The sequence below is a fragment of the Squalius cephalus genome (assembly GCF_949319135.1).
Source record: "Squalius cephalus genome assembly, chromosome: 25".
Lineage (NCBI taxonomy): Eukaryota > Metazoa > Chordata > Actinopteri > Cypriniformes > Leuciscidae > Squalius > Squalius cephalus.
This window is the reverse complement of record NC_137146.1, coordinates 10,876,416-10,899,753: the sequence shown is the minus strand read 5'-3', so window position 1 is coordinate 10,899,753 and position 23,338 is coordinate 10,876,416. Positions and strand designations below refer to the sequence as shown.

The 23,338-nt window shown below is 37.8% G+C and overlaps 1 long non-coding RNA gene across 1 annotated transcript in view; it reads left to right on the top strand.

Moving 5' to 3' along the window:
• LOC307153580 overlaps window positions 1–17,355 on the top strand; it is a 52,724-nt gene extending 35,369 nt beyond the window's left edge. The window contains exon 3 of the long non-coding RNA XR_013820176.1: window positions 17,301–17,355. This is a non-coding gene — a long non-coding RNA (uncharacterized lncRNA). The remainder of the gene's footprint in view (window positions 1–17,300) is intronic.
• The last annotated feature ends 5,983 nt before the right edge of the window (window positions 17,356–23,338 follow it).

The following is a 23,338-nucleotide window of genomic DNA, read 5'->3' as shown; positions in this document are numbered from 1 at the left end:
ATAAATACATGGAAGCATATCTATTATGTCCTAAAGCAAACGTGGGTTTGATATATAGTGGAGCGTTCATGAATAGTACAGATGAGACACTTAAGGCAAGACAAAAGCATAATAGATCGTGGCAAGAGTTGAATCAATAGACCTTATAAACGGAACGAGACTCCCACAAGATATTTTAACGGAGCCATCAAAGGAGGAGGGAAACAAATGAGCCACTAACGGAAGAGGCCATGGACCCGTGTCACAGAGCGGCCATTATTAAGATCCGCCAGTGGAAAGATGGAAAGGTGGAACGAAAAAGAGACACGAGCTGTCATACCGAAGATACTTCCAAGACGTCCTCTGCAGAAGCTTGTACGGGTGCTGAGAAGAGGAGTTGCATGTTTATAGATTTCTTTTATCTTCTCTCTCCTGCTATAATCTTCCCGAGGATATCAGAGGGGAGCATCATCTCTACCAGCAACACGGCACCCAAATCCTGCCAGACAGCCTGGGCTTTGTAGGTGGCTCTCCCCTTCATCCATGGCCTTTGTCACATACACACACCCGCCCTTTCGCTGAGCCCCCTACACGGCCAAGCCACGAGCCCCGGCTCCTGGCTTTCAGCTCTCTCCCTGAAGTTAGCTTCAGCTACTTGATCCGGCCTCGTGTTCTTCACAGGCCCCGACATTTGCCGGGGCCTATTATCCTGGCGGGGGCCTTATCATATTCTCCCATCAGAAGCTGCAGGAGATGGCAAGAGATGGAAGTGCTTTAGACTCCCCCGTGGTCACCGCCAGTGTCACCCTTCCCTCCCTCCTGTTAAGGCGCTCCCCGCTGGCCTCTTTCTTCCTGGAGATCTCTCCAGACGCTCCAATCGCACCTTCCCTCTCATCCTTGGCCCTCCAGATCTCTTTAAACGGCTCCACCATCTGTGGAGGCTAACCCCACAAAGGCGGGCCCATGATTAGGTTGTCAGGATTTATTAAGTTAAGAAGTAGCAAAGTTTTCCTGACGACCTCTGAACTCTTTCTCCGAGCCTCTTCCACCCGCTTGGTTGCGATAGCTGGCCCTGACCCAGGGCTGCACACACCCAACGCTAATGAATTTGGCCCAATTCATCAAAACCTGGCAGATTTAATCAAACCGACATGAGGGATGAAGACTCTTGTGTTATTTCACACACTTTGCTTGCGTTTGTCAGAATTAAGGTAGCCCTAAGAGGAAACCAATAAAACACTTGGAGAAAATGCGTAAAATAAAAACATTCATACCAAGGATGATGACTATAATGATAAAGTCCACACCACAAATATAACGATAACTGTAAAGTCACTGAAGAAATCATTCTAATTCTACAAGAATAGGGAAGGCCATACCACAACGTCAATGGCACAAAGGAATTATATCATTGGAATCGTTTTCAAAACGCTGATGAATGATTAAAACATTAACAGCCAATCAGAATCCACCTGACATTAAAACGCTTGAGGATTTAAAGTGGCAGATGAGATGACAAAACTGTAGCACGCAGTTAGAATAAACATACCGTTATCATCTGTTGGTGTGGACGCTAATATAGTTATTAACTAGCTTGGTGTGGTTGGGTCTTTAAAATGAGAGTAATTATGAGCTATAATTCTGGAGAAAAACATGCACTTGGCTTGGACGTTGTGAAATATTCTGGACATAATAATACTGTTCATACAGCAAAGCAAAGCAAATCTTTACGTTTAATGACAGAGCGCTGTGCCGTGGTAAATCCAATGCATTTGGTATTGATTTTTCCAACCATCTGTATTCCTCATATCTTCAGTGTTCATTATGTCACGTTAGACATCCCCCCCCTTCCCCGAGAGGGTCTTAGTGAGTTCTCCCCCCTCTCCTTTCTTGGCTGGTGGAGACGGTGATATCTGCTCATCGCTCAGACACCTGCTTCACGGACTCTGTGATCTCTGCCCTTCATTTCATACTGGGGATATAATTTAGTGCCAATTAGTGCCAGATGTTTGAACACTAATCACAGCAGGAATAAAAAATATATATATCTCATGATACAAATTCATGCACGCTATGAGGAAGGTGATGTGTGATCTAAATATAAGTGCATTTTGTCTTACTGCACTGGCAGATTTTTCACTTTTCATTTTAAAGTGATAGTTCATCTGAAAATGAACATTCTGACACCATATGCTCACCATCATGTTGTTACAAACTGACTGACTGACTTCTTGTGGAACAGAAAAGAAGATATTCTGAGAAATGTCACAGTGTTTTCTGTCCATACAATGAAAGTAAATGGGGTCCAGTGTTGCTTTGTTTTAGACCCATTTTACATTCAATTTTTAAACATCACGCACTTACATTCAGCTGTATTATTCAAAAATACATCTTTATACCTCAAAAAACATTTAATATTATTGAATATTGATTTGATCGATTGATAACATCTGATATTCCCAAAGGTTCCCAGAGGTGCAGTCTCTCATTATCAGACTCATCTCACTTATCAGAGCGCATCTCAGAAAATCCACTGCAGTATATACTTTATATCTTATGTTTATTCAGTGCTTCTACTCACCATGTGAATTATTGAAGGAACCAGCATATGAGTGTGAGGAATGGAAACATGACCTCCAAGACCAGTAGTCCACCACAAACCAGCACTAGTACATCACTAAAGATGAGTAAAAACAAAATAATTACCATTTAAAACCACATGTAGTCAGCAAATCTGTTAAGCACTCTTTCTTCTTTTGATAGCACTATGTAAATGTAATAATAACAAGATTAACCTTTTTCCAAATTCTTTAATATGTTCCTCAACCTAACGTTCAAATGTATTTTTTTTGTAATAAAGACAAATTAAATTGATTAAAAGTGACAAGACGTTAATAATTTTATAAAAAAATATTTTTTAAATATATAAAGGGCTTCTTTTGAACTTTCTATTCTTTCAAAGGATCCAGAAAAAAAGTATTACAGTTTACACAAAAAATATTAAGCAGTAAAAGGTTTTAAACTGATAATAATAAGAAATGTTACTTGAGCAACAAATCAGCATATTATGATTTCTGAAGGATCATGTGACACTGAAGACTGGCGTAATGGATGTTGAAAATTCAGCTTTGCCAACTCACGAATGAATGACATTTTAAAATATATTAAACTAGAAAACAATTATGTTAAATTGTACCAATATTTCACAATATTACTGTTTTTACTGTATTTTTGATTAAATAAATGCAGCCTTGGTGAGCATAAGAGACATCTTTCCAAAAAGAAATTAAAAATCTTACTGACCCTAGACTTTAGAATGGTAATGCATATTATTGAAGCTTTAACCTCCTTCTTTAAGCAGGCACAGACTTTTCAGAAACATGACTTATCCAATACAGCAGTTACCCAGCAAAAGCACATTGTAAAAAAATAAATCAATCAAAAATCCATAAAATAAATAGCAACAGTAAGGAAAAAGAAATTTATTAATCATAAGATTTTTTGAGATTTCAGACCTAAAGGGGCTTATTTGCAAATCCTAAACAAACTAATCTTCTAAAACAACCACTGAAATTGAGCATCCCTATAACAGTAACGATGAAAACTGTCCATTAAAAATAAGTGACATGATAGCAGACGCAGTCACGTTTAATTACAAATATTGTATTATCTGCACCAAACTGGGGGCTGGATTAGACTCAGATGAAGATGGAGATAGGCAGTTGTCTTTGAGAGTATGACAGGTCAGTGACTGAGCTTCTTATTAAAGGCGAAGGGGTTTAAGAAAGATGAACGAATGAGCCCTTACTGAAAAAAGAGCAGGTGCACTTGATCTCACCATATACACCTTACAAATGAAGGAGAAAGCCATCCACTTTCAAAGCGGCCCTTATTTCATGTTTGTGTTTGCTTAATCTATCGTGATGGAAGGAACATTAGCATAGAAACTAGCACTGGTTAAGGCAGGACGGAGGTCTGGATTGAGTCTCATAACTCCCCACATGTAAAATCCCTTGTCACTACACCAGGGATGAGATCTATTTTATATCCCAATTAGACTGCTAGACTGGGATGGGAAATGTCCTCTGGAAAAGAAAAAGGGTGTAGAAATGGAAGATGAGGAAAAGCACAAGAGGCCAAAAGAGAGAGAACAAGCTCCGATATTTAAAAACAAAATGCAGAAAAGTCGTGGACAACAATCTCAGCCGAGCTGCCCGCCGCTGTCCACTCCGCAGTGAGATTGATGTGCTCAATCGCGAGATTTATCCCGTAATGTTTGCAATAAGATTCCAGCGCCGAGGCCCAGTTGGCCGCATCAGGCTGCCCAGAAAAAGGCAGCCTGGTCTGCCAGGGTAATTTGTCCTGATGTAGTAAATAACAGGGTATAATGAAAATACCCCTGATGCATTCAGGAGCCCTGATTGATGCGGGATGAAGGAGGCCTGTGGAGGAGAACTCCCTATCTTCACATTTACATACTCAGACCCTCTGCACAGCCACCCTGACAGCTGCTGCCAGTGCTCCACACAATTTTAAAGCAGTTATGAATTACCGCTGACCCTCCCTGCCCCCACTCAGTAGTGCAGGAGACGGAGGCATATTGAAAGTCATCAGTCTGTGGCAGTCATTCTTTTTAGCATGATGTGGTGGGCTTGGGGGCTGAAGAGAGGGGGGGGGGGGTGGATTGGTTTCAATCACACACACAAAAAAAATGGGGGAAGAGATGGATGCGGGTTACAACAACAACAAAATCCTTCTTGTGAACCAGCATATTTGCCAGTCTTTTAAATGGCAAAAAAAGGGGCTGAAAAAATGCTTCTATTTTCTATTGTTTATTTTTTGGGAAGATTTAATATTCAGCATATGGAAGCTTATTTCCGCCACGGAATAGAATATAATAAAAAAAATGCAATTGTGACATCTCACAATTCTGACTTTTCAGAATTCAGAATTTTAAATCACGCTATTTTGACTTATTTCTCTGAGTTTACACCTCGTAATACACTTGTTTTTCCACAGAATTCTGAATTTATATCTCACAATTTTGACTTTTCACTGAATTATTTGACTTTTTCCCCTCAGAATTCAGTTAAAATATTGCATATTGCATATTCCTAACCTGACCGCATCCACATGCAGAATATTGAGGGGGAAAAAAAACCTCTAAGTAATACAATATACTTCTATATCAGCAAGAATTGAAATTTTTTCCTCCGCTTCCAGGCTGACTTCTGCATGCTGTACTGTATCAATTGCTGTATCAAGCTAAAGCAAGACCGGTATTCACATTTTCAAACATACATTCACCCTTATAGTCACTCAAAGAGCGATAGGACGTTCAGGTTCATTTTTTGCTAATGCACGTTCCTTACAATTATGTTTAATTGTGTGTATTTGCCGCCCTAAAAGAAATCTCGGATAAAACATCAAAAGGCGACGTCTGAGATAAAAGGTTTTCCAAAAAGCTGCACATTTATGGTACGGCTATAAAAAAAATTAAGGCAAGGAATATTTGCTGATTTTTTTCCAATCAACACCACTGTTTGACACTGTCTGAAAATGTATGTAAAGTTAAGGGTGGTTAGGCTCTCTAATCAGGCCTATTCATTACAGCCCTGGCTTTCAGAGCCCTTTTTATTAGCCACGGTGACAAGGCGATGCGAGAGGAGAAGACGACAATGAAAGGTTACAGTGATGAAATCTTGAATGCTCCTCACTCATGTATCCTTTCGACATCTCCTCAATAATTAACCGTGGGGGTGAAGGGTACGGGGGTGAAGGGTTTTCACTTTTGGCCTTTTTAGACCTTTGAAATGCATATCAAACACAGGCCTGCTTCCATTCCTGACAATATCGTTTTAGTTTCCTGCACTTATGTGTTCATATCTCTTTCAGCCAAGAGTGAATACGAGGAAACAGAATTTAAGCAAGCACCAAGTGCAAGTAATATTGGCCATTGACAAGTAAATAAAACTGTTACTGATTGGTGACTTTATTAGGTTTCAACTGCAAGATAGTCTGACCATCACCATTTTTTTTTTCTGACGTAGACAACATGAACGAATCAAATCACACTTACTCTATTGTTCAAAAGCTAGGGGTCAGTAAGATTTGTTTTGTGTGTTAAGTCTCTTATATGACAAAAATGCAATATTAGCAATAATATTTTCTTATTTTAATACAGTTTAAAATGTAATTTATTCCTGTGATGACTGAATTTTCATTAGTCATTCCTTCAGTCTTCAGTGTCACATGATCCTTCATTCCAGTTTGCTGATTTGGTTTCTTAAGAAAGAATTCTGAGCGGAAAGCAGTTGTGCTGCTTAATATTTTTTGCGGCCATGTGCATATGATTATTTAAAGAATAGAAAGATGAAGCATTTATTTGAAATAGAGATATTTGATTTCACTTTTGATCAGTTTATCTGGAATGATTTTTTTTCCCCTCTATAACCCAGAACTCCTTATAGAGACACATAAGAAACTATTACTCGCATGAAGCCACCATTATTATATACAGTATACACATGCGTGAGTAACATGGAATTCAAAAAAATATTAATTTATGCAAATATTGTTCATATATTAGTATCGTTTAATTTCATTGTATATATATATATATATATATATATATATATATATATATATATTTATCTGTAAAGAATTATGCAAAACTTGCCAGATTTGGCGTGCTTCCTTGTTTATAATGTATATAATGTCTTTGTGAAGGGACCTTTCTCTATATTTGATCCAGTTAAAACTGTTTTAAGATATTTTAAACAAACATTTGACAAGACAAATAACAATGTTAATTTCTTCAGTCATTTCTTTTCTCAATCTAACAGATATGAACCTCAACCCCACTTCCACTCCATCAGAGCATGAGAATTAGTAAATATTCTTTGCTGCCATTCTATAATATTTGACTCGAACAGCGCCAGAGCACACAGAGATTGAAAATGGAGAATGACACCATAGGAGGAAGTCAGCATCTGCAGTCTGCATGCTTCTCGGGGTTCAGTCCAAGACAATCATGTAATGTATCATTCATATTGCTGCAATGCTGCTGCTGCAACCCTCATTTTCTCAGTTGCGGCTGTCCGCGAATGAGAATCCAGCAAACGCTCCCCGTCGTCATGTTCCCCCCATCATTCAACCCACAGTGCTCTTCTTCAATCTGTCACCTAGAGAAATGCTCTGCAACACATACACACACACACACCAAAAGCAATCCGATGGCAAATACAGATTTACACAAAAACAATGCTGTTACAATGAATGTAAATCAATATTAACGGTCAACAAGAAAAATGTTTTCTCATAACTTTCCCCTATTTAACCTTGAAAACAGAATGCTGTTGTAATTTTAAACAACATCACAGTTAATCTTCTAATTCTTACAGTCATTTTTGGCTGAAGAAAAACAGAGAGGCACATTTATTTGACCTCTCTTTTGCCTACTGAATAAAGCATCAAATTCTGCCTCCACATAAATGGACAAAATGATCCTTCATTTTAAAACCTAATCAGCGGAGACCATTAAAGGTAGGGGCGAGATATTTCTTGAGCTATGGCTGATTATCATTCTGAATGAAGGACTTGTTTGGCACCGTCCCAATGGGGCAGGAGTCATTCTTCAAGGTGACACACCTCACTAGAGGAATACACTCGCAATTTGCAATTGAAAGGAGTCAAATATACATGGCCATCCTCTGCCTGCCCAGATGGAAGAGGTCCATGTATATTCACAAGCATCCAGATGGACTCTCCCCTTTATCTAGGGAGGCTAAACATGGACATGGATGGCTGACTTTCTGTTTGCAGCTTTAATAAGACAGGGAAATTATCGATAGCAAAAGTACATAAAGGGAGAGCGAGATGAATTAACTCAAAAGGAATGAATAACAGGGCCCTACCTAAGTGGCCCGCAGGTCTGAAGGAAAGGCCACGCTTGCACGCGAAATTAACGAGTTGGTAGAAATCTCATTTTGGAGGGTGAATCTGATAGATGTTCCAAACTTCAACAGAGTTCGGGGTTAGAGGCGAGAACTTCTGACAACAATTTGAATGAGGAAATCCTATTCCAGTCTACGCACAGGCTCTGCCTGGAAGAAACTGGCAAACCATACAGTAATCACCTTATCCATCATGGTAATCCTACATACACAAGAGGCTTTGGGCTGGAAGATTCTTCTCCTCCCTTTTTATGAGAAACATGAAGTCATATTCTCTCCGTAGCTCAGGTATTCAGTATTCCTCTCTCTTTTGTGTGTTAGAGCTGTGCCGACCGAATGTGTGTGAGCGTGAGGTTAACGTCATTAGCTGTAAGGTAAGCAAACAAAACACACATTTTATTACTTCAAGACAAACAGCGATGACAATGCAAGCAAAAGCGGAGGAATCTGAATCTTGAAAGGAATCTTTCCATCCTGAACTCTTTCACTCTTATCACTATGGCCAAATGAGCTTTGCGAGGGACAAGCTTTTCTCGCCGGATGCATCAGCAAAATTTAGCCAGGTGGTCAAGCCCGGTGCACACAGGTGGGTCACCTTGCAGTGCATGCTGGGATTCCCCGTATGGATAATCACGCTCCTTAATACCAATACAGGCTTAGACACAGCTCTTTAGCTACACTAAAACCACTAACACCAAAATGCGCAAAAAGGCAACTGCTGACTGTAGCTTGTAGCTTTAATCCATCAAATGTATTAGTAGGTGAGATTCTAATCAAGAAATCGTTGAAATAAGAGATAAACCAGCTGATCTTAAGTAACCAGTCATTAAATGTTCCGAAGTAAAGTATTTTTCTTTATTTTCAGAGCAAACAAGACTTATAATATTAATATTTTGCGATAACGGCCTGCTGATTGTAAATGATCCCACATATGGATCATGGCCACTCACCAAATAAAGAGACATGAAATATGGATTTGAGTATAAATTAATTTTAGAATCTTTCCTGTACATTATATTATCTCAAAGCTTCCACTAAGGAAATAACAGTCCACTGCAACATACAAAACAACTGGTCTAGCCATAAAAAGACAAATATATTACAGTACTATTAATACAGAGATCCTCTAATGATATTCCACAACAATCGATGACGGCAGTTGTGCATGAAACAAGAGAGAGCGAGTCTGCAGTGTGGTAAGAGAAACATGAAAGTAAAGCCAGTGTCCGCATGAGCGGTCTGGCATACAGTGCTGCCCTAGGCAAATATTAGTGAATATTAGGAAATATTAGACTACCAATTGTCACGACCGACCAATCAGAATCAAGTATTCCAGAGAGGGGTGAGAGCGGTCATATGATGTGTTCAAGTCATGTCAAAAAGATTGTTTTTACGATTTGAACACACACAAACAACACCATAACGTTGTAATTACGAATTTGAACCCAGAGTTTCCGAGTTGGGGCCATGTTAGCGAGAAAACATGGGGGACACAATGGGACATTGACACTGAATGGCACATTTGATGAAATAAATGAAATAATTAAATGTTCATTTACAATAAAAATAGTTGCATGTACAAAATATATAGTATTAATCTATACACTAAAATATATAGAGATTCCGTTAGTAAATTGATCCACCTTAATCCACCTTAATATATTGAATAAAAACAAAAGCAAAAACACACCTGATACACTTCCATCATTTCTCATTGTTAAGTAGTAAACAATTTTAAAAAATTTGCAGTATTTTTGGTAGAAAAGGTACATCGCAACTTGATCTCACGGGAAAAAGTAACTGTGTTACGAGGTGGGGATTCTGTATGACTTCGTACGATGTGAACTGTACAAACGTACGATTATTAGAAAAAAATAAGCATGACTGTCCGCTCCCAACCCCACCCCCACCCCTAATCATACAAATTTATACAAATTAGCCACCAATTCGTGAAAATGTAAAATAGTTATGAATTGCATTGAGATTTTGTTGTAAATCTTCATCTTGCTCTGACGTCGTAATTATGACTTCCCAACTCATAAATACAAACTTCCCAGAAAGCACAAATCCAGATGCACCACTCTTTTCAACCAGCAAATCGGCTACTAAAACAACGTAGCATGTGCAAATAAACATCACAATAAGCGGGTGCGATTCATTCTTTGTGAATATTCCCCTGAGTTTTTCTCCTAGTCAGAGAATGACATTTTTACGGATGATATTTGCACATGACACTAAAAGAGATTATCTGGCAAGCGCCCATGATCATGCACACAATAAGAATGCATTAAAACAAATTTAAGTGAAGATTAAGACAAACAGTGACCCCTCTCTGAACTGCAGAAAAGAAAATGAAATCACACAAATGCTTTCTAAAGAGTATTCCACATTAATCCTTATATAGCGTTCCGTGACTCTACCCTTTTTACACAAAATAATCTCACACGAGAAAAAGCAACATACAAAATCAATAGGCAAAATGGGAAAATGCTTTTCTGGGTCACATTTGAATATATCTTTTGGAGCTATTGATTTGTTTTTTGAGTGACCCAGCTCGGACCATTCTTCGCAATTAACACGCAGGGAAAATTAAATTCGGAGGGGGAACTATTACACATGTGGCCAGTTTTATTGGATAGATAAATGAGCTCGGGCTCTGATAAAGAAGGGCGGAGTTCACCATAAGTAAGATTTATAATCTGACTCCAGGAATCAAGTAAATTAATTTTGCTATATTAAACTCAACCTTTAACCCACTCCGTCTCTGATTACCATCCGTCCAGCCTCGTGCACTTGAGGCCGGAGCAGACAAAGGACTTTGCAGCAAGGTGGGGGGATGGGAGGGGGGGTAAAAGCGATAGAAAAAAAAATAAAAAAAAGATTGAGAGACTGATGATATTTCTTCGGCTCTGTGCTGCACATATCTCTCGCCCCATACATGAATTTTCAATTATTTGAGCACGTGCAGACGTGCTGAGCAGAGTCAGAGAGCATGGAGCCTTACAGATGAGCAAAGCATTATCACACATGCTGAGGCTCTCTGCTTTAAATATTCTACAGTGCCAAGTAGTATCATCCAATCTGCCGTCATAGCACACCTCTAAAACCTTCACTCTCTGGCTGGGGCGCAATGTGCCGAATCCCAACAGAACATTTGTCATTTCACATCACAACTAAAACTATATTTCTCTCAGACCTCAGCGCCACAGCTGCACATACAACGTAGTCCAAAAATTTGAGACCGCATTGGAAATCTGGGATTCGAGATCTAATTTAAACCTGGAAGCAGAAAGCTTAAAACGAACGAATAAGAAATACATTAAAGTCTGCACTATTTCCAGATCACTAATCATGTAAGCAAATTGTGCCATTGTCCATGAAGTCACTAAAGGTCAGATATTTTTGCTTCCAATGATGCACAAGATGCGTTCATCCTTAAAATAACGCCGGAAAACAATATCATCAGGTTCTACACAAACTTGTGCAGCCGTTCTGCTGTATTAATAAAGCAAAAGATGTACATTTTTCAATTGAAGTTATACTGACAATATCATTTGTCATGAAAAAAAAAAAAAACAGATTCAAATAAAAGCACTTTTCACTCGCAGTTTCAAACATCTCCACTGGTTGACTAACACATCCACACACATAAATCGGTAGAATAAAGTGTTAGGTTACACAAAGATTCAAGCTTGCTCCAGTACGGGCCTCTGAAGTTGACAAAGATGGAAAAGGTGCTTGAAATTCAGAGGATTTCCGAAACCTTAAAGCTTTCAATAATTCATCTTGTATCTGTAAAAAGGAAATGGAGAAAGTGAGGAGAAGTAGAGGTAGACGGGTAGAAGCGGTCCGGGGTCCATACCAGAGACCTGTGAGGCTGTTACCTCCACTCCGTTAAGCAGAAACAGAGACGGCGATAAATAGCCCTTTATTTGTTCCACTAGATTGTTCTAGCATTCAGGCTCAACTTAATCGCTGGCCAACCAGTAAACATCTCTGAGGCTTTAATTACAGAGGTGTACTCACACAAAGAAATAATAAATGGATTACACCACACATGGAAAAATAATCTTTAAATAGAAAACAGTTCACATTGTTTAAACTGACTTGAAGCAGTACGACTATACGTTTTTAAAATTATTATTTGATCAGGGGAAACTAGGGCTAGTCGTCACACTTTTTCATACTTCAGTGAATATTTATTTCTCATTCTAGGTTTATTTTTGAAAGCCAAATTCTGCACTGGCACATACCTTTAAGTCTTATCTACAAAAAAAAAATCATTTTTCACAATAGAACCTGCAATTAAGCAACCTATCATACAAAACCAAATAACGGAGAAAAAAAAATATCAAGCAACAAATATTGTAAATAATACATTTATAACTTTTAAAAACATGAGAGAACTTGCCCCAACCTAGTTATGGAGAAATAATCTTTTCCTGAGAACCCAGTTTAAACTTTCAGTTAAAATCCACCATCATAACACAGTTAACACTTGCCTGAATATGTCTGTGTGGTTTTATTGCACTGTAAAACGTTATTATAACAATATATTTGCGTCTATTAACTTGATTTAATGTAACAATTTCATTTATTGTAGTCATTTATACTGATTTAAATCCTAATTCATTCTGCATCAATTATTAATTTCTGTGAAAAATAAAAAGTGCAAATGAACTCATTACTGCAGGATGCCACTTAACTTTAACAGTATGAATTTATTATTTAAAAAAAAAGCAATTATTTATTTATTGGTTGAAATATTTTAAAATGCATGTTTATTTATTTACTCAGAGGCTAAAAACATATGATGGTTTTCTAATATTAGTTTGGAGGACATAAAATGTATAATACAAAAATTCACAAAAATGATACTAATTTAAGATGATATTGAACTAGTTGTCTCAAGCCACTGCTAGAGAAAACACATTTGTACCTCTGATAGAAAACTGCATAAGATAGTCAGAAATTATGCTTGCAGTTTACTTATAGTATGCATGCTAATTTATATCGATCCATAAAGTTAGTAAAAAAAAAAATCTGCTGAGCCCTGCTTGGCCTGACCCCAAACACCATTGGCGACGAGTCCAGTGGACTGTGCCTTTGAAATGCACCAAAATATTGTCAACACGGCCACAATCGATAAGCATCACTCCACGCCACTCTCTGCAACCTTTTTGAAGTCGCTATTAATCTGAGCCGAGAATCAAAGCTCCTAGTCACTTCTTATCTCATCCGAGTGCCCTTCTAGAATATTCATAAATGATTTTTGAAGCCTTTTGTAATTCATTGTAGGGAGACAAAAAAAGAATGGACTCATCCTGGCCTTTAAGTGCAATAATTCCATTTCTTCTTTGCTATGTGCCCTGTCGATAGCATTCATAATTGATAGCTCTCCGGAGCGCCTCAGGACACATTAAGTTTTATTCCTCTCATTCGTCAATATATCTGACCAGGTAGATTTCATTATTGACGGCCGCCGGCCACATTGTGTTGTATAATTAAGTTCAACTTCAAAACTTCAAACTCTTTTTCCGTTCTCCCCACGCGCGGTTCAACAGGAAGCGTTTGAAATGACCGCTTGGCGCTCTTAATTTAAACTGCTGTTTCATTCCTCTCGGTGGGTGTCTATTTTATTGTTAAAGGTCACCCTCATTTGTCCGAGCCAACAAAGGCAGCCCTTAAAGTTGCGGGTGCTTTTTGACAGACAGTGGTCCTCTGTAAGTGATGGCCTTAAGGACAGGCATGGCACTGAGACACACTCTCTCCACAGCGAGGGAAATAACAGATAACAAATCACACAAACCCACACTTCTCTTCCTGGCATGATTGACGACTTCACAGAGGGCACAACTTTTCAATGTCCTCAGATTAAAAACCCCTCAAACAAATGAGGGCTAAAAATACTAGCTCAAGGCGCCGGGAGGGAGAGCCACCGCTTGCACGTATCTTTAAAAGAGAGAGAGAGAGAGGTAATATGCGACATAAAGAAAGAATATATGTTAGCAAGAAACTTGGGGAGAAATATAACGCCTCATCCCGATCACTCAGTCATTCAGATTAGAAATCTCAAAGATAATACTGTACGTGCACCCCAAATCTGATATAACACTGAAGCCGTTTTGCTGCTTTTCGAATGCATTGCTAAACTGACCTCACGGTTTAAGATTCACATGAGGGGGGGAAATGATCTATAGCTGGTTATTAAAAAAGTTTGATTTTACTGGTATCACACGACCTTAGCGTATATGACCTCTATTTTCACAAATGGCACAGGTCTCTTTTTTAATAGAGTCATGCTGAGCTATATATCCCTCAGTTGCTCTCATAAAGCAAAGCAACCGACTGACTAATACCTTCGCGTTTGCGGCGTGCTTGGGGTTTTTTCCCCTCTCGCTTTCAAATGAATGATACCGCACATGCTTAAACACACAAAACAAACTCAAAATGGCCCAATGCCTCATTTCCGACCCCGATTCATCGGCACAAAAGCAAACAAACAAGTTTCTCGTCTTTCGCATGTGTGACACGGAAAGCATCTTTTCAAAAATTCGAATGACAAGCTGTCAGAAGACAGTAATTCTAGACCACAAGGTGTTTTAGCACATTGATAATGCTTACAAATAATCGCTAATGACTAGGAGGAAGAAATATACGAGCGCAGGGAACAGGTCGCCCTGTTAATGGTTAAATTCTGCACAGTTCAAAAACAAACAGGGCAAATGTCATTCAAGCAGAAAATTGTATATATCACTGAATATGACAATTTCATTTGAGAGCATCAGAGTCCAGTAATCGAAAATGACAGAGGCAAACAAAGCATCAATCATGGCTGACCTTTTGGAGCTTTATTATCCTACTGGATGTTCAAGGAAATCTGAAGGCCTCCGTTACGCAAAGCCAGCACAAAAACGGTCACATCAAAGGCTGAATTTACTCTGAAACAACATGAAATGAAAAAGATTGGTTCATCAAATACAAAAATGCATGTTCTTTAATCAAAAAGAGCTTTTTGCAAAGTGGTATATGCTTTTATATGTGGGATCTAAACATAAGACAACAAGTGAAATTTAGGGATGCACAATGTATTGGTTAGCATTCAATACCTTGGTTGGCTGATAGTGAATATTGAACTAGATAATCAAAGAAGTGATTGTCTACAATTGATATTAAACTGGCAACTGTGTATATGTGAAATATTATTACAATTTAAAACAATGGTTTTGGATAAAAACAGTATCAAATCAGCATATTAGATTATTTCTGAAGGATCATGTGACACTAAAGACTGGAGTAATGATGCTGAAAATTCAGCTTTGCACCACAGAAATAAATTAAATTTGAAAGTATATTAAAATAGAAAACCATGATTTTAAATTATAATAATATTTCACAATATCACAGTTTTTTCTGTGCACATAAATGCAGGCTTGATGAGCATAAGAGACTTCTTTTAAAAAAACATTATAAACTGACCAACCCAAGAGAAAGAGTCTAACATTTACATTCACACAGAGAACCACCGCACACACATTCACAAATTAGTGACAAACACACAGATAGTTCTGTTTATTGTCTGGTGTCAAACTCCAAGCAAAAAGCGTGTAGGGTTCAGAGAAAGTTGACTTTCCAAACGTGGGCTCATACTAGCGCGACACATATTTCTCTTTCATGAGCAAGCGGTTTACTGCCGTCTCTTTTTCTGCGCTTTGATTAAATGCCCAGTGCGGCGGTTATGGACGGTCTACAGGCAGCCCATCTGGACTTGTGTTTAATTTCATGTCAGGGTAGAACAGGAAGCACCTGTCTGAATGAAACCATTTCGGGGGAGCGAGGAAAAAAAACACATTCATCCATCTGTGGTGGAAACATATGTCAGAGTTGTCACATTTAAAAGAATATCAACAAACACAGAAAATCCAAATTGCTTTGGAAAAGCCAGTCTTCAAAAATTAACACACATTTCGTTTAACCTAATGTTATCGCATCTGTCCGATTTGCGGCTGAATGAAATCCATTCTCACGGCCTCAGAGTCTGAAATCACAGTGAAATAAAACTTCCAGATGTTGGTTACTCTACATTACCAAATTAAAGGATCTAATTCTGACTCCATCAGTCGCCTGTAGGATATCTCTAACAACCACAGCTGTGTGTTACAGAAACATCAAAAAACTGAAGTCTAACGACCATCAAGCTGTTAAGCACATGTTGATGTCCAATCTGGTCATTATTTATGATATGAAAATCTCTACCTTTATGTAATTAACAGTGAGTAATCTTGCAAAGCTGATGATTGATGAGCTGTAATAGCTATTAGGAATACTCAACACTTTTGCAAAAACTACATGACCAAAAATATATGGACACCCTCTTATAATGATCAGGTTTAGCCATTTCAGCTACATCCATTTAGGATATTAAGTAAAGATCATGATCCATGAAGATATTTAGTAAATTTCCTACCTTAAATATATCAAAACATTTTGTGGTCCAGGGTCACATTTAAGGAAGAGAATGCACAAATACATGCTTGTGAACTAAGGTTCAGTTAGTTACTATTTAATGCATTAAGTATCATAAAATAACAATGAACAACCATTTTGCTTTTCAGCATTTATGAACGTTAATTAAATATAAATATTTAATATTTAAAAATTATATATTAATTAGTACACCAGTGTTCATGGTTAAGTCATGTCAATTTGTAGATCTTGAAATGCTAAAAATGTATTAGTATACACTATTGTTTAAAAAATTTGGGGTCAGTCACTTTTTCCCCCAAATAAATCAATAGCCTAGTTATTAATAATAGTTAGGATACACTGAACTGATCAAAAGTGACATTAAAGACTTTTACATTGTTACAAAATATTCGAATAAATGCTGTTCTTTCTATTCCTCAAAGAATTCTGAAAGCACGTATAATGTTTTCCACAAAAATATTAAGCAGCACAACTGATTTCAACATTGATAATAATAAGAAATGTTTCATGAGCAGCAAATCAGCATATTAGAATGATTTCTGAAGAATCCTGTGAGACTGAAGACTGGAGTAATGATGCTGATAGATTACACTTTAAAATATATCTAAACAGAAAACATTAATTTTAACTGTAAAAATATTTTTATGATAATACTGTTTTTACTGTATTTTTGATCAAATAAATGCAGCTTTGGTGAGCATCAGAGACCTCTTAGCAACCCCAACCTTTTGAATGGTAGAATATTTATAAATTAGCAACAATAATGATGTAAATGTACTGTTCATTGTTAGCTTATGATACTTCATGCATTTACTAATGTTTAAAATGAACCTTACTGTAAAGAATAAAGGTTTACTTTTGTTGACCTGTATCCCACAGAACACCTTAGAGATTAACTGGAGCGTCAACTGCAAGCCAGACCCCATCAGCCAACATCTCTGTCTCCATATACAACAGCCTGGAAGAGTAGAAACTGTGAACAGAACCAGCTCACTATTAATGTCCATAGTTTTATAATTAAATTTTAAATATCCACATATGAACGTGATGTTTGGATGTATGTGCTGCCTTTATGAAAAAAATCAAATAAACACATTAACGGTTGTAGCTTCTGTCTCTGCTTCACGTAAAAGCTGCTTCCATGAACTGTCACAACTGGACAGGCAAAGTCCAGAAGGCGGAGGCCTCGCCTGACCTCTCTCTCTTTGCATGTGGATCCGTGCCTTTGTTACGAAGCTCCACTTGCCAGGCCTCGTTAGTTTCACTTCTCAGATAGACCGAAGCCCACTGGCCTTGTCCAGGCATGCTGTGATGCTTTCCGCTCCGATTTATTCATTTGTTTATTTTTCCGTTACTGCATTAAACTTCCTGTCAGTTATCTGGACGGACATGTGTCTGAGACACCTGGTACTGCAATTGGAAGTGCATTTATTCGGCTTCTGAAACGACATCTCAAGTTAAGCATCTAATAAAATGCAAACAGGTATAAACACCCCAAGGCCTGGACAAAGACTTCAATGAACCTGAAGAATTAAATGAAAATATCATAAATCGAAAGGATTTTAGCATGAGACCAATGGGAAACCTCAAAAATTACATGACCAGGTGTCAATTTTAAGCTCAGATGTCACTAAAATTGGCGTATGAATTAAATTCTGTCACTGAAATGACATTAATCAAAAGTAGCTATCAACAAACGACACGCTCTAAAATGTTGCCATTCATGTTTTTTGTTGCAGCTGGGAAACCAAACCATTGCTAGCATTAACAAGGTTAAGGAGTGGCTTCTGTTTTGTGTTTCCACAGAGAATAATAATTTAGACCCAAATCCTGTGTTTAAATTCGATTGTCAGAACCAAAACATTGCAGTGTGGCCTGCAAATACTAAACTACCGCTGAACTGGCAAAAATGAATCAAGAGACTTTGAGTTATTATTAAAAAACATGGCACAAGAAACACATTTCTATGTTTCAAATTTGCTTGTCTATTGCATTAAACTGAGGTAGAGATATATAAACAAACCAGAGAGGAACAGTTTCAGAAAAGGCAAATAGGGAGCAGTTATTTTGTATCCTATTAACCAGTGCTGAATCAGTTTTTTTAAGCCTAAACTGAAATTGTTTGTGTGTGAAAGAGAAAGAAACTAGATGATTCTGGCTTGCCCTAACTTGTCGATCCTCATAGAATGTGCTTCAGAACTCCATCATGACTAATAATAACTGAGGGACAGAGATTAAAATATCACACACTCCTTCCCCTTTCATCACATCCAACTCATCACCTCATTGATCAATAAATTAAAGACTCCGTTTTTAATAGAGTGCTTATCTGAATTTCAGCTTGCTGAGCCTGCACTTCCTGTGTCCATTACACCACCAATGTGCCACCTGGGGAATCATGGGAGATAGGATTAAGAAAACAAATCATAAAAAAACACTTTTATTGTGGACAATAGCCACCAGGAGTGTCTCAAAACCGATTGTAGTACATGGAGTGGTTAATTTAAACTTTTCTTTGATTTGATTATCTTTAAAGCTGAATTGTGTCATTTTTTGGTTAAAATATGTTATTGTATTGCAGCATAATATATGAAGAAAACTATATTTAAGCCATTTGTAGGTTGACTCCCTTGAAAATTGTAAACACTGTGGCACTTTTAAGCCTGGAACACACCAAGCCGACATCAAAAAACTAGCGTCGACGAAAGCTGACTGTGTTGTCAACTCTCGTTGACGGCGTCTCAGTCAAAAAGCTTCGCTTGAACACACCAAAGGGATTAAAGGCGACTGTCAACTAGCATGTGCGTGCACGTAAGTAAATATCTGTCTATTATCGGCAGGTATCAATAGTCTATTTTCGTCATTCAAAAAGGGAAACCGAAACTAGTACTGCAGATATACAGACCGTAAACAAAGCAGTGCTTGCTTACCATTTTGAATATCAATCACGCTGAGTAATTTCACCATTACAGTCGACTCATGTTATTATAAAAATATTAGTGCATTCGAATGCTCAGGTACTGTAAGATGACGAAAAAATAATTCCAGAAAAATTAGTTTAAAAAAATGTGTTTCCTGAAAATCTGTCATTGGCCAGTCAAACAGATGGCCCCACCCCCAAAATCACTAAAATCATGCCATTGGTTGAGCTGTTGTAATGTTGGGCTAGTCAGAAAAAAGACACGGCCGCTCAAAAACGGCCCAACGGCCAGCCGTTGGCTTGGTGTGTCCCAGCCTATAAACATTGTTTTTTTCTGACTAGCCCAACATTACAACAGCTCAACCAATGGCATGATTTTGGTGATTTCGGGGGTGGGGCCATCTGTTTGACTGGCCAATGACAGATTTTCAGGAAACACATTTTTTAAACTAATTTTTCTGGAATTATTTTTGTAAGTTTGGCAATGCCAGGAAAAACAAGGGTCAGTCCTCATGTGACCTCAAAGTAAGGTCAATTTAAAAGGGAACTAATAAACCAGCAGATTAGATGTGTGAGCCTGACATTTAAACAAAACTGAACTGTTATTACATTAAATGCAGCCCAGTATCTAGTGTGGCTGTGGGGGGGTAAACTTTGAATTGTGAAATTGATCGCACTCTTCTCCATGTTATATTGGCAGATTTACTTCAGATCTACATCACCACCGTATGATATAGCAGAAGAAATAACCCAATGGTCTGATGAAGCATGGCACAAATAGGGCTGCAACACCACCGTCAAGGTCAGCCTTCAGAAAACATCTAGATGCTGCCACACTTTTGTCTATTTAGATAAAACAGTCGCATTCATTGTGTCTCAGATAAAGCTTAAAAGACAGAAAGGAGAAGACAGAGAACAAACGAAAAAAGAAACATTGGCACATCCTCAAGATTTTCTGCTGAACATTTTATCTGTCCGTGACGAATTCTAGTGCTCACTCACCACTTTTGATATTTTCTCTTCGCCTTATCTTGCGTCTACCCGCCGCATGGCTCGCCACTTTGGAATAATGTGCCACATCTGTAATGACATTGCCTTTGTGTGGCAGATTACGCCTGTATTTTTTGCCCCCCCATCAAATTGAAATATGAACACTAGCGTGTCTTGGTAGATTCTCAGTATATAATGTCGAAATAAAGCCAGTGCCAAAGCCATCACTGAGGAGACCGCTGAAGCTGCCAGAGAGATGTACATGGGCTAGAAATACACCTTTTACATGATCTCTCCTTGCCTTTGATCTGACAGAGTTAAAGTCTCTGCCATGCAAAATGAAGAAATACAGAAAGAAATCCAGATGAAAGTAAACTTAAAGCTGAAGGGTGTCAAGTCTGCACTACTAGCATCACCAAACGGAATTGCAAAAATAATGATTGTTTTAAACCGGTTTCCACGAACACTCCATGTCTGCCATTGGTCGGTCAAAACTCACTAAAAAATGTCAAATAAAAATAAAATATAAAATATAAATGATATAAAAATAAAATAAAATATAACATTTTGGGAAACTAAGCTACGAATGGATTACTTACAGAAAACCTTTGAATATTAAACTGACTAAGAGAACATATAAAAAATATTTTACATACATCAGCTTTAAACTTTTTAGAGTACATGAAGCAGTTTAGCTGCTTGCTTTTGCGTAATGCATTGAATCTTTACTTCATTATGAATACATATTGCTTTTTTCTTCTTCTGATGAAGAACTATCGAATTACAATTAAGTGACTTCAATCTGCTTTTGTCTTTTCATGCTGACAGAGACTAATTACCCCTGCTTTGTTCAATTTATGAAGTACAATAATCAATGCATAATTGTGGATTATATTGTCTGCATAATAAACACATCACTTCAATTTCTGTAAGCGAGCCAGAGTCTAGAAATGAAAAAATGGCTTTGGAGATGTGCGTAATATATCACAATACAGAAAAGTGCATAAACAAAAGAACATCTAAATAATAAATAGCCTCTACAGCCTCTATAAGTCATTGCAGATATTTAACATTTCTTAAAAAGCACATATTTAAATATTTACAGCTGAGACTTTATAAAGGCCCTGGAGGAACAACTAACTCGAAAAATCTAATTCGACCAAAAGATAATGTTAACACATTAAAACAAAAATTCGATGTTTTAATCTTTCAGTGAACAGAATAACGTCAATGCCTACAGGTAAAGTGATGAGAGCCGGCATTGAAAGGAGCCACATTTAACATGCCTCGCAGATCCTTGTTGAATAATGCAATGATACCGCAGTTTCATTCTGAGAGGCTATATTTAAAATACACACAAAGGATCATGTTGATAGAACTAAGTCAAAGATTGTTGAGTGGAGCAGAGGCAGGTTAAGGACAGAATGACATGTCCGCTCCACTTTCCAACCAATCAGGCCTAGAGCAGACAAATTTAGCTGTCCCAATCACCTCCCCGGTGACGTGATGTGACGTGATATATGGGCCTAACAGCTTTCTAGCTGTTTAAATGTAAAAACGTACATTACTGCAACTAAGAATTACTTATATTTTTATAAATTCATTTGTAGCTGTTTGTTATTGGTTCTGAAAAAAGATATTAAATAATTCCACTTTAAAAAAGCAGCTCATTCAGTGCTTATATTGAGTTAAAGGGTACATATGGTGCTTTTTTTAATTTTACCTTTAATATAGCTTTAATATAGTCAATGCCAAAGGAAGTTAATCGCTCCAACAGAAAACACCTGCCCTAAACAGCTCATCTGTAGTCCTGCCATTATTTCTGTAATGTGGCTACATCACCATATAAAATATCATTGCTTTAATGTGCTTTAACGTTAGCTAACTGTCTTAGAACTGTACATTTCTGCCATATAGACATTACTTTGACACACTCACCTCTGATAATAGATTACTCTTAATAGAAACATGCATTTTCTAAAAAGCTGCTTTAAATTATATGTATTGTGAAAAGTGCTATTCAAATAATTGTGAACTGAATTGAACTGAATTTGCTTAAATGCCGCCTGCTGGCTACTTTGGCTCGCCCTCAAACAAAGGTAGTTATAAAGCCAGGTAGAGTTTATTGCTATGTCAAGGAAATAATGTTTTTTTTTTGTTTTGTTTTTTTCACTGCCAAGGAAAAAACAATTACATGGACTTCGAAAGGCAGAGGAACTGAAGATTCAGTGTTAAAAATATTTTTTAACAGTATTCCTCAGCAATACAACCACAAACCTTTTATTGTGTTCTCACCATGTTCTTAGTACTGACTTCATGCAGTTCAATGCAGGTCAGTGTGTTAATTGTCATACAGTTTTTAAACACAATATGACAGTTCTAACATCCCATCTGAAACATAAGAGTGGTAAAAATAAAACAATGACCACTGTGCAACATCCTGCTCAAGCCATGCATGCGAAGTTGGTTTGTGTCGATCAGCTTGTTCTTCTTGACTGTCATTATTAAACTCGGGCTCGAACTGACACCACAGTTACAATAGTTTACAGTGCCTGTTTACAGCACCGGGAGCTAAAACGTCCCCGTTATGGTACGGGGCATCACATTTCCGACACGCTCTAAGCAGCAGACCAATCACAACAGACTGGGGCCGGCTGACCAATCAGAGAATACTGTTCTTTTCGGAAGGCGGGTTTTAAAGAAGCCAAAAATAAAACAGATTGTTCAGACAGAGGATCAAAACAGGTAAATTATAAGAAAAAATAGTTGTTTTTTTATGTTAGCTAATTCTAGTAGACCCCCTAAACCAGTGGTCTCAAACTCAATTCCTGGAGGGCCACAGCTCTGTACAGTTTAGCTCCAACCAGCTCCAACTCACACCTGCCTGGAAGTTTCTAGTAATCCTGAAGACTTTGATTAGCTGGATCAGGTGTGTTTGATTAGGGTTGGAGCAAAACTGTGCAGAGCTGTGGCCCTCCAGGAATTGAGTTTGAGATCACTGCTCTAA